An 8,733-nucleotide genomic window follows, 5' to 3' on the forward strand; every position below is an offset into this window, starting at 1 on the left:
CCACTACTCTTCAAACGATCATTCTATGTGCTTGATTTATGAGAAAGAGTAGAAACTTTGGAGTATTTCACATTATCATATGATTTTTACACCATTTAAACTAAATTGTAGTCCAAAACTCTAGTCAGTGAGCATGGTCTTCTCCAGTCCCCCCAACTCTTAGACACACCTCCTGGGTATTTAATCTTTGACTCGCGCCTCTTCTCGGGTTCTTGTGTCTTGGTTCTTCCTGCCCGCTGTGGGCTTGGCCTTGGCCAGCCCCCTCCCCTCTTCCCTTTTATTTTGTCCGAACGCGTGTTTTGACCAGGGTGAACCTGGAAAGGAGACTTGAAGACACCGCTAGGCAATTGGAGCCGCTCCTACTAAAGAGTACCTGGTACTTTCCATGCCAAGCGTGAACGCTCAGAATTTGGAAGCGGGGGCCTGAAAAAGGCAGGAACAGAAAGGGTCAAATATTCGCACAAAAAGCGTGACGATAAATTCCCTTTTTCTTCTCGCGCCTTCTTGTTTTGTTGTTGTGCATCTTTTTCTTCAAACAAACCTGCCTCATTTCCTCCTGAGCTGTGCAGAGAAAGACGAACCCCCAAGACCAGCTGATCTGTGGTCCTGAGTAGCATAACAATCATTCACAGAATGGGGACTGGGGGGAGGATTAATTTTGGGGGAAAAGACCAGCTTCACACAAAGCCCAACTTTGCTCTCGCTCGCTACGACGCACTCATTTCACGCTCAAATTGTCATTTTTAGCCCAACAACACATTGTGTTGTTTCCCTTTTCGCACGCTTATTTTTTTCTTTCACCAATATTTTTTCTGTTTTGTTCAGTAGTTAAATCCCTCAGTTTTGTTTCCCTGTATATTTCCCTTACAGATGTAATTAAACTTAAAATAAAATCTAAATTCCCATTGTGTTTTGAATTCATCATAAACCTCGTACTGTATTTCATAAATGTAGCAGCCTTCTAGTAGACGACGAGACTGATAGCGATTTTACACGCCTTTTCTCTATATTTTACAAATCTTAAAAAAAAGACATGATGCCAGCCTTTCAAGACAAAAATGGTGATTGTAATGTTAAATGTGAAATCACGCTTATCTTTTTCTCCTAAATTAATTACATTTTTATCCAATACATGTATACTGCATCTGTACTCCAAGATAATAATTACAGGAGCTTATATTTGTGTACATGCAACATCCTGGGACTCACATAGTGTAAGATGATCTATGTATATATAAATAGTATTTTTATTATTTGCATACTACACATTATTATCATTCATCATGTATCATCATAATAGTGAGTTTTATCATTTAGTGGTGTTTCTTATTGTGCCGTTGACTTAAGCATGATAGTCACACAGTTATTGATAGGATTTCTGATTAAATAAATATTATTGGATTCATTTCATACAGACTTGAAAAAAATATGATCTATTTCAAATTGGAATTGAAGCCAGGGAGGTCTTCCTGTTTCCACTCGTCGACTGTGCACCTCATCTGTTGCATAAAGCATTTTCAAATTGAAAGTGTATGTTCTAATATGATCTGATCTAAAACTGGTTTTGTCAGTGTATTATTATTTCAGTGAGCATTGTTATTTATTTTCCTTTCTTGAATTAATAGTGGGGAACCAGCAATTTATCTTGTGAGTGTATATTTTGCATAAAGCAAACAAGAAAAATATTTTGATGTGGTTCTAAAATTGCTCAGCTGGTATTACGTTATTATTTTCTAAACATTTCTTCATTGAAAAATCACTCCTTCGGTTTTCCAATGAGAACAGGCTGAAGGTCAACCTGGCTAATGATGCTATCATCTCGTTTATAATACTCTGCACAAGTTTCTCAAATTTAACATTTACCGCTCTTAATATGGATGACACGCAGAGGCAATTAAAAATGTAAAATAAATGTGTTTTTTTTCTGTCATCCTCCATGTCGAGATACCGTAATATGTTTCTACGACATTGACATCTTTTCTATAGCACTCTTTTGACTTTGCTTGAAAATGATTAAACATAAGTGGCTCCATTTCAGTAGGTCGAGACAGCTGAAAGCGATAGATAGATAGATAGATAGATAGATAGATAGATAGATAGATAGATAGATAGATAGATAGATAGATAGATAGATAGATAGATAGATAGATAGATAGATAGATAGATAGATAGATAGATAGATAGGACGTTCTAAGAGATACTATTCACACGTCTGACCGCTAGAGGGCACTCTCGAGACACGGCAGTAACAGCCCTACATGCTGTATGTGTGTAAATTTCTTGTAAAATAAAGCCTACAAAGAGGTGACCTTTAGTTATTGTACGTATTTTGAAATGTGGCATAATAGAACCTGTGTCTAATTCAAGTGGCTCGCCTCTTAAACGGAATATTGACTTGCCGCCCCCCCCTCCCATCCATTCTTCATGCCACATGAGAATATATCATCGGGCCACATAATTGCGCCTTCATCTCTATTACATTTTGAGCCAGCTGTGACACGTACTCCGCATAAGTGAACCAGTTTTCACATGCCTTATGTTCACTTTGCTCCAGAACTGGTTTTTTTTTCAGTGCATTTGCTGCAGCCATAATAAAGGTATACTGAACTAAAAAAAAGAAAAGTAAAATAGCTTTTCTAGTAATACTCAAATCTTTATTTGATTCCCAACACACTGCAAACAACCGACGCGTTGTAAATATTTAGCCCCGTGACGCCACCACCCCCACGTTCTGCACACATTTCTCTTGCTACAGGAGTCGTATCTTAACATCAACCAGTCAAGAAAAAGTAAATTTATATATTTTACCAAAAAAGTGCACCAAAAGCTCAGAGCCCCCGCCCCCCCAAAAAAACTGATAGAAAAATTGTACAGTATACATTTGTACTCCCCAATGTAAATTATGCTTATATGCAGAAAAAATATTTATTTATTATTATTTATTATACTTTTATAATTTGCTTAAATATAACCTTATACATTTAATCAACAGATAAGGCGTTGTCCATTTGGTAATCATACAAGAATGTGTTGTGCAACGTGGCGGTTGTCCTTGATCTTGGTACGCAGAAACCATCTGGTGACATCCTCCTCGCCCCGGCGTTGCCGTGCTGCGCCTGCAAGTGCTACAGTGGGCAGCACGGTGAATCAGCTGGTAACGCGTTGGCCTCACAGTTCTGACGTACCGGGTTCGATCCCGGCCCCGGCCTGTGCGGAGTTTGCATGTTCTCCCCGTGCCTGCGTGGGTTTCCTCCGGGCACTCCGGTTTCCTCCCACATCCCAAACACATGCAACATTAATTGGCGACTTTAAATTGCCCCTCGGTTTGATTGTGAGTGCGGCTGTTTGTCTCGATGTGCCCTGCGATTGGCTGGAAACCAGTTCAGCGTGTACCCCGCCTCCTGCCCGTTGACAGCTGGGATAGGCTCCAGCACTCCCCATGACCCTTGTGAGGATAAGCAACTAAGAAAATGGATGGATGGATGGATGCTCCAGTGTCCATCCAGTGAGTGTGAATACGAATGGTTGCTTGACTATTAGTGCCCTCCAATTGCCTTGCGCAATGTCAGCTGGGAAATTCTCCATCTCACTCACGACACTAATCGATGGATGGAAGCCGACCCACCGTCCCGCCACAACAAGTTCACCCAAAGTCCGCTGGGTTGGGCTCCAGCTCAGCCCGATGCTAATGAGGACGCACATGAGAAAATGTTCGCATGCATCTCGATGAAACCAGCCTTTACACTATCGTTCACCTTTATTTCCTGAACGTGAAAAATCTCATTCGACTGCGATGGCGGGACAGCATGCACAACACATTGAGACGTGCATTTGAGGTGATTCAAATTTAAACGCGCGCAGTGTGCTGCGGTGCGTATTTTCTGTGCCGCTGCAGCGAAAGCTCGTCTCCTTTTATTTGAGCAGCGGTACCTGCACGTACACACTGTTCTCCCCTGAGAGGGGAGGAGAAGAAGAAGAAGCATCACTAATAGCTTCACCAAAGAGAGACTTTTTTTTTTTTTTTTCCCAAGAATCTTTTTTACTGTTTGATGTCTTTGGTCATCTTATGGATTGCATGGAACTGAGCAAGGACATTCAGCCATTAAAATCTAGTTTTATCTACGGAATATGGACGGCCTCCTCCGCTTTCATTGTGGACTGATTACATGGGGGCTAATTGAACACGCAGCTAGTGGTGATTAGCTGATTAAAATCTCCGGAGTATTAGCTTTAATAACACACTAAGCGCGCAGGAAAACATTTATTCAAACATTGCCGGGCTCCATGCTAACTTTTTTTTTTTTGGTTGAAATATTTATTTCCCTACCAATCATGATTGAGGGTTAGCGAGCGTCGTTAATTTTCTCATACATCGTTTGTTTCAGTGTCAACACAGGACGCAAGTTGTGTTGTTGTTATGTGTTCAACTTTGTACCGTTCTTCTTATTGCAAATCAAAATGCATCTTGCAAAAGGCGCTTCTTGTTTGCCGATCGGTTACGTTGCCTTCTCTGTGCATTATTCATAGATACATATGTGAATATGGCGGCACGGTGGATCAGCTAGAAAGCCTCACAGTTCTGTGACGGTCTGAACTGAGAAGTCTCGCGCATATATTTTGTAAACTTCCGGCCAGTCTGAAAAATCCCCATCCATCCCATCCAACATGTGCCATTCGAAAACTTGTCGCCGAGTGTTCATGTTCGCTACGGACGTCTCAGAAAGACGAACGCAGCGAACGCACATATATATGCGTACATGTTTTTGTCAACTTTTGTTTCAAGTTTAGGTTAGGGTTAGGGTTATAATGTACGTTAGCTACCTCTATGTAAGGGGAACTATGAGACCGGGACATTTTCCAGCATCTGCTACATAACCAGAGGTCCCCTGTTCGTAACGCTTGTGCATTAATCACAAGGAGACTTTTCAGCACGGGGGAACGCTCAGACCGTCACACCGGGTTCAACCCCGGTTCCGGCTGTGTGGAGTTTGCATGTTCTCCCCGTGCCTGCGTGGGTTTTCTCCGGGCACACCGGTTTCCTCCCACATCTCAAAAAACATGCAGCATTAATTGCACACTCTAAATTGCCCTTCAGATGTGATCGTGAGTGCGGCTGTTTGTCTCGATGTGCCCTGCGATTGGTTGGCGACCAGTTCAGGGTGTACCCTGCCTCCTGCCCGTGACCCTTGTGAGGATAAGCGGCTAAGAAAATGGATGGATGTATATATGAATATATATAAGCACATGCATGCACACACATGCGCTGCGTTAGCTTAATTTAGCCAGTTAATACATGCAGTGTGTAACAGGAACAAGGTGAGCGAGTTTTCCAGGAACCAGTGCATCACATGCGGTGCTTAATATAATTTAAGAGCACGTTTACCCAGAGAACAAAAGAGCAGTATGGCAAAGCAATATCATCAGCAGTCATATTTTACCACGCACTGCACATTCTCCCGGCATCTTACGTGCTTCTTTTCAGCTCTGCACGGCTGTTTTGCTATGCATGGCGCTACACTTTCCGACGAGATGACAACCCACACTGCTCAAATTTGATTGACAGTGTCAGAGAGGTAGTTATTTTTTGTTGCTGTGCATGTATATGCATCAAGTCAAGTACTTCGATTGCTTGGTTTAGCAACACGGGAGTGGTGAAATATTAGAATCCCCCACCCCCATCTCAGCATGGTTGAGTGCTGTTCCACACTGTACTAATGGGCACATTTCCTGAACACGCTTTTAAAAGTGTTAATGAAAATGTTATACATTTCCAAAGAGCACTTGTGCGAAGCCTGTTAGTAAAATGTTAACTGTGTGCATTTCTGGCAGCCATAGTGAGTCAGTGATTAAGTTGTCAGAGTAAAGCTCAGATGACATCTATTCATTTCTGGACTGTAAAAGGAGTTGAGGGGAACAATGTTACAACGTTGGCTTTCCACATCACCTCCTTTGCAATATACGCATATATACATCACTGTCTTGACCAGCAAGTAACTAAGTAACTGTCATACACGACATTATGAAAAAAGGGAGTGATGATGAACAATACAAAATATACCCGACATATTAACGAACGTATCTGGCGTGAACAAGGCGAAAGAAACACTTCCATCCCACGACCCATCTTCAATGCTCTGACTGAGGGAAAAAGGTTGTTCTCCAGAATCTCACAATACATGACCGCGGTCATCCTCTCCTTAATACAGTGCAGTCATCCTGTCCCATGTGCAGATAAACACCCCCAAATCATGAAATCCTCATCAAATCATGACACCACCATGCTTCACAGTAGGGATGGTGTTCTTGGGATGGAACTCATCATGCGTCTTCCCCAAACACGATTAGTGGAATTATGACCAAAAAGTTCCATTTTGGTCTCATTTGACCACAAAACCTTCTCCCATGACTCCTCTCTATCATCCAAATGGCCATTGGCCAACTTAAGGCGGGCCTTGATACGTGCTGGTTTAAGCAGGGGAACCTTCCGTGCCATGCATGATTTCAAACCATGAAGTCTGAGCGTATTACCAACCGTCACCTTGGAAACGGTGGTCCCAGCTCTTTTCAGGTCATTGACCAAGTCATGTCGTGTAGTCCTTGGCTGATTCCTCACCTTTCTAAGGATCATTGAGACCCCACGAGTTGATATTTTGCATGGGGCTCCACTCCGATTGAGATTGACCGTCATGTTTAGCTTCTACCGTTTTTTATTAATTGCTCCAACAGTGGACCTTTTTTCACCAAGCTGCTTGGCAATTTCTCCGTAGCCCTTTGTGGAGTTGTACAATTTTGTCTCTGGTGTCTTTTTTGTCTCCCTCCATGATTTCTAAGTGGGAGAACTTGCAATATAGCAGGGTGTTCATATAGTTATTTTCTTAACTGTAAGTGTTGTATTTTTGTTGACAAATCTCCTTATATAGTTTGACACAGATACCATGATATAGCAAATATACGATAAACGGTGTGCTGAGTTCTTTATGTGAAAAGAAACCTTTTTCTTTTTACATCAATGCCGAACAAGCAAGCGAAAGTGAAAGCACAATCCAAAACCTGCTGACGGTAAAATGGGCGGTTGAGCTATGTGACAGGTCAATTTTGCAGGAATTACCGACTTAACGCATGCCATTCTTTTGCTGTGGTTAGTATGGAAAAAGCTAACGACCTCACACGGGTGCATCTGATTCAGGATAATACATGGGGTGAAGATGGACTTTTAAAGGCAGACAAACAGGTCTTTTAGGATCAGAATTCTAGCTGATAGACAGGTGTTCTCATACTTATTTGCAGCTGTATCACACAAATAAACAGTTAAAAAAAATCATACATTGTGATTTCTGGATTTTTCTTTTTAGATTATCTCTTCACATTGAACATGCACCTACGATGAGAAGTTCAGACCCCTCCATGATTTCTAAGTGGGAGAACTTGCAATATAGCAGGGTGTTCAAATATTTATTTGCTTCACTGTATATTATCGTCAATACATATTACAAAGTGCGAATACTCCTCAAACACGATGTAGTTTACCACAACGTATATGGCAAAAAGGGGAGGGGTGAAGATTGTCGCGGTACTTAATACGGGAGGGTGTGTCACCTTTTAGAGTACGTGGGGGTGCAAGGGCTTAATTGCAACGTTCCACTTCGGGTCAATATGTCGGGCAGCTATTAACAAATTTTGTGTGACTATAAAAATAATAAAACATACACTTTTAACTCTGTTACACAGGTGTAAGTAAAACTGAAACAGTACAGTAGACAAGACCACACTAATAGTTGCCTGATTAGGCTTTTTGGAAAAAGACAACATGAGGTTTTCTGGAGAACGGCAGTATCGAGGTCAAGGCATCTCACATAGCACTCGAAGACTTTAGTGAATTCCTCATCAGGACTCTACTTTCCCCACATTTCTGGTCACGCTTCAGGACTAGTTGTACCCCACTTTTCCTGATACTGAAACCAGATGAGGTGGGTGAGGTGGTTCTACAATCTTTCTTCTCTTTGTGCTTTCTTTCACTTTCATCCTTTGCTGCAATTCCCAAAGCTTCCGAGTACTCTCACGGCATTTGGTTGCAGGATTTTGCACTACGTTGACTGAAGATGGCGGCTTTACTCAAATGTCTCCAACAGTAGCGCAATAGTTGAGTCCTGAATTCTGCTCCAAAGGTGACTTTTAAGGATTTCAGTTCGAAGGGCCACGGCCATTCACATTCAAAGAAATGCGCTCCCATTCCAGCTAATTCCCCGTCGTCAAGATTGTTCTAGCAACATTTATTTTCTGGTCGTGCTTTCAGATGGGTAATTTTTTTTTTTACCAGAATTGACTCGATTGCATACCCTGAAAACAGATGAGATGGCTGAGCGAGCTAATTAACTTTGCGCTAGTTGAAGAGATGAAATGGGAAAACTCAAAATATTGCTGAGAATTGGAGCATGTGGGTCTTGAGCGCATTAACTCTCAGATAAAGAGTGAGTACGCTAGAATCTGAGCTGATTCCCCACATTTGAAAAACACAAAAATAGGTGATGGACTGCTAATCCATTGTGTTCTGCACATGTGGGTTTGAATCCCATCCTTATCGTGTTCTACTATTTCCTAAACCGTTTGATCACAACCCGAATCTCCTTGATGAACTGCTTCGATAATGCCTGTTTTCAGGAGTGCGCACTACCTTGACTAAAGGTGTTGGCATGACTTGAACGGCCTCTCGTACTTGCGCAGTAACTCATCAAT

This window comes from Syngnathoides biaculeatus, chromosome 8, assembly GCF_019802595.1.
Source record: "Syngnathoides biaculeatus isolate LvHL_M chromosome 8, ASM1980259v1, whole genome shotgun sequence".
Lineage (NCBI taxonomy): Eukaryota > Metazoa > Chordata > Actinopteri > Syngnathiformes > Syngnathidae > Syngnathoides > Syngnathoides biaculeatus.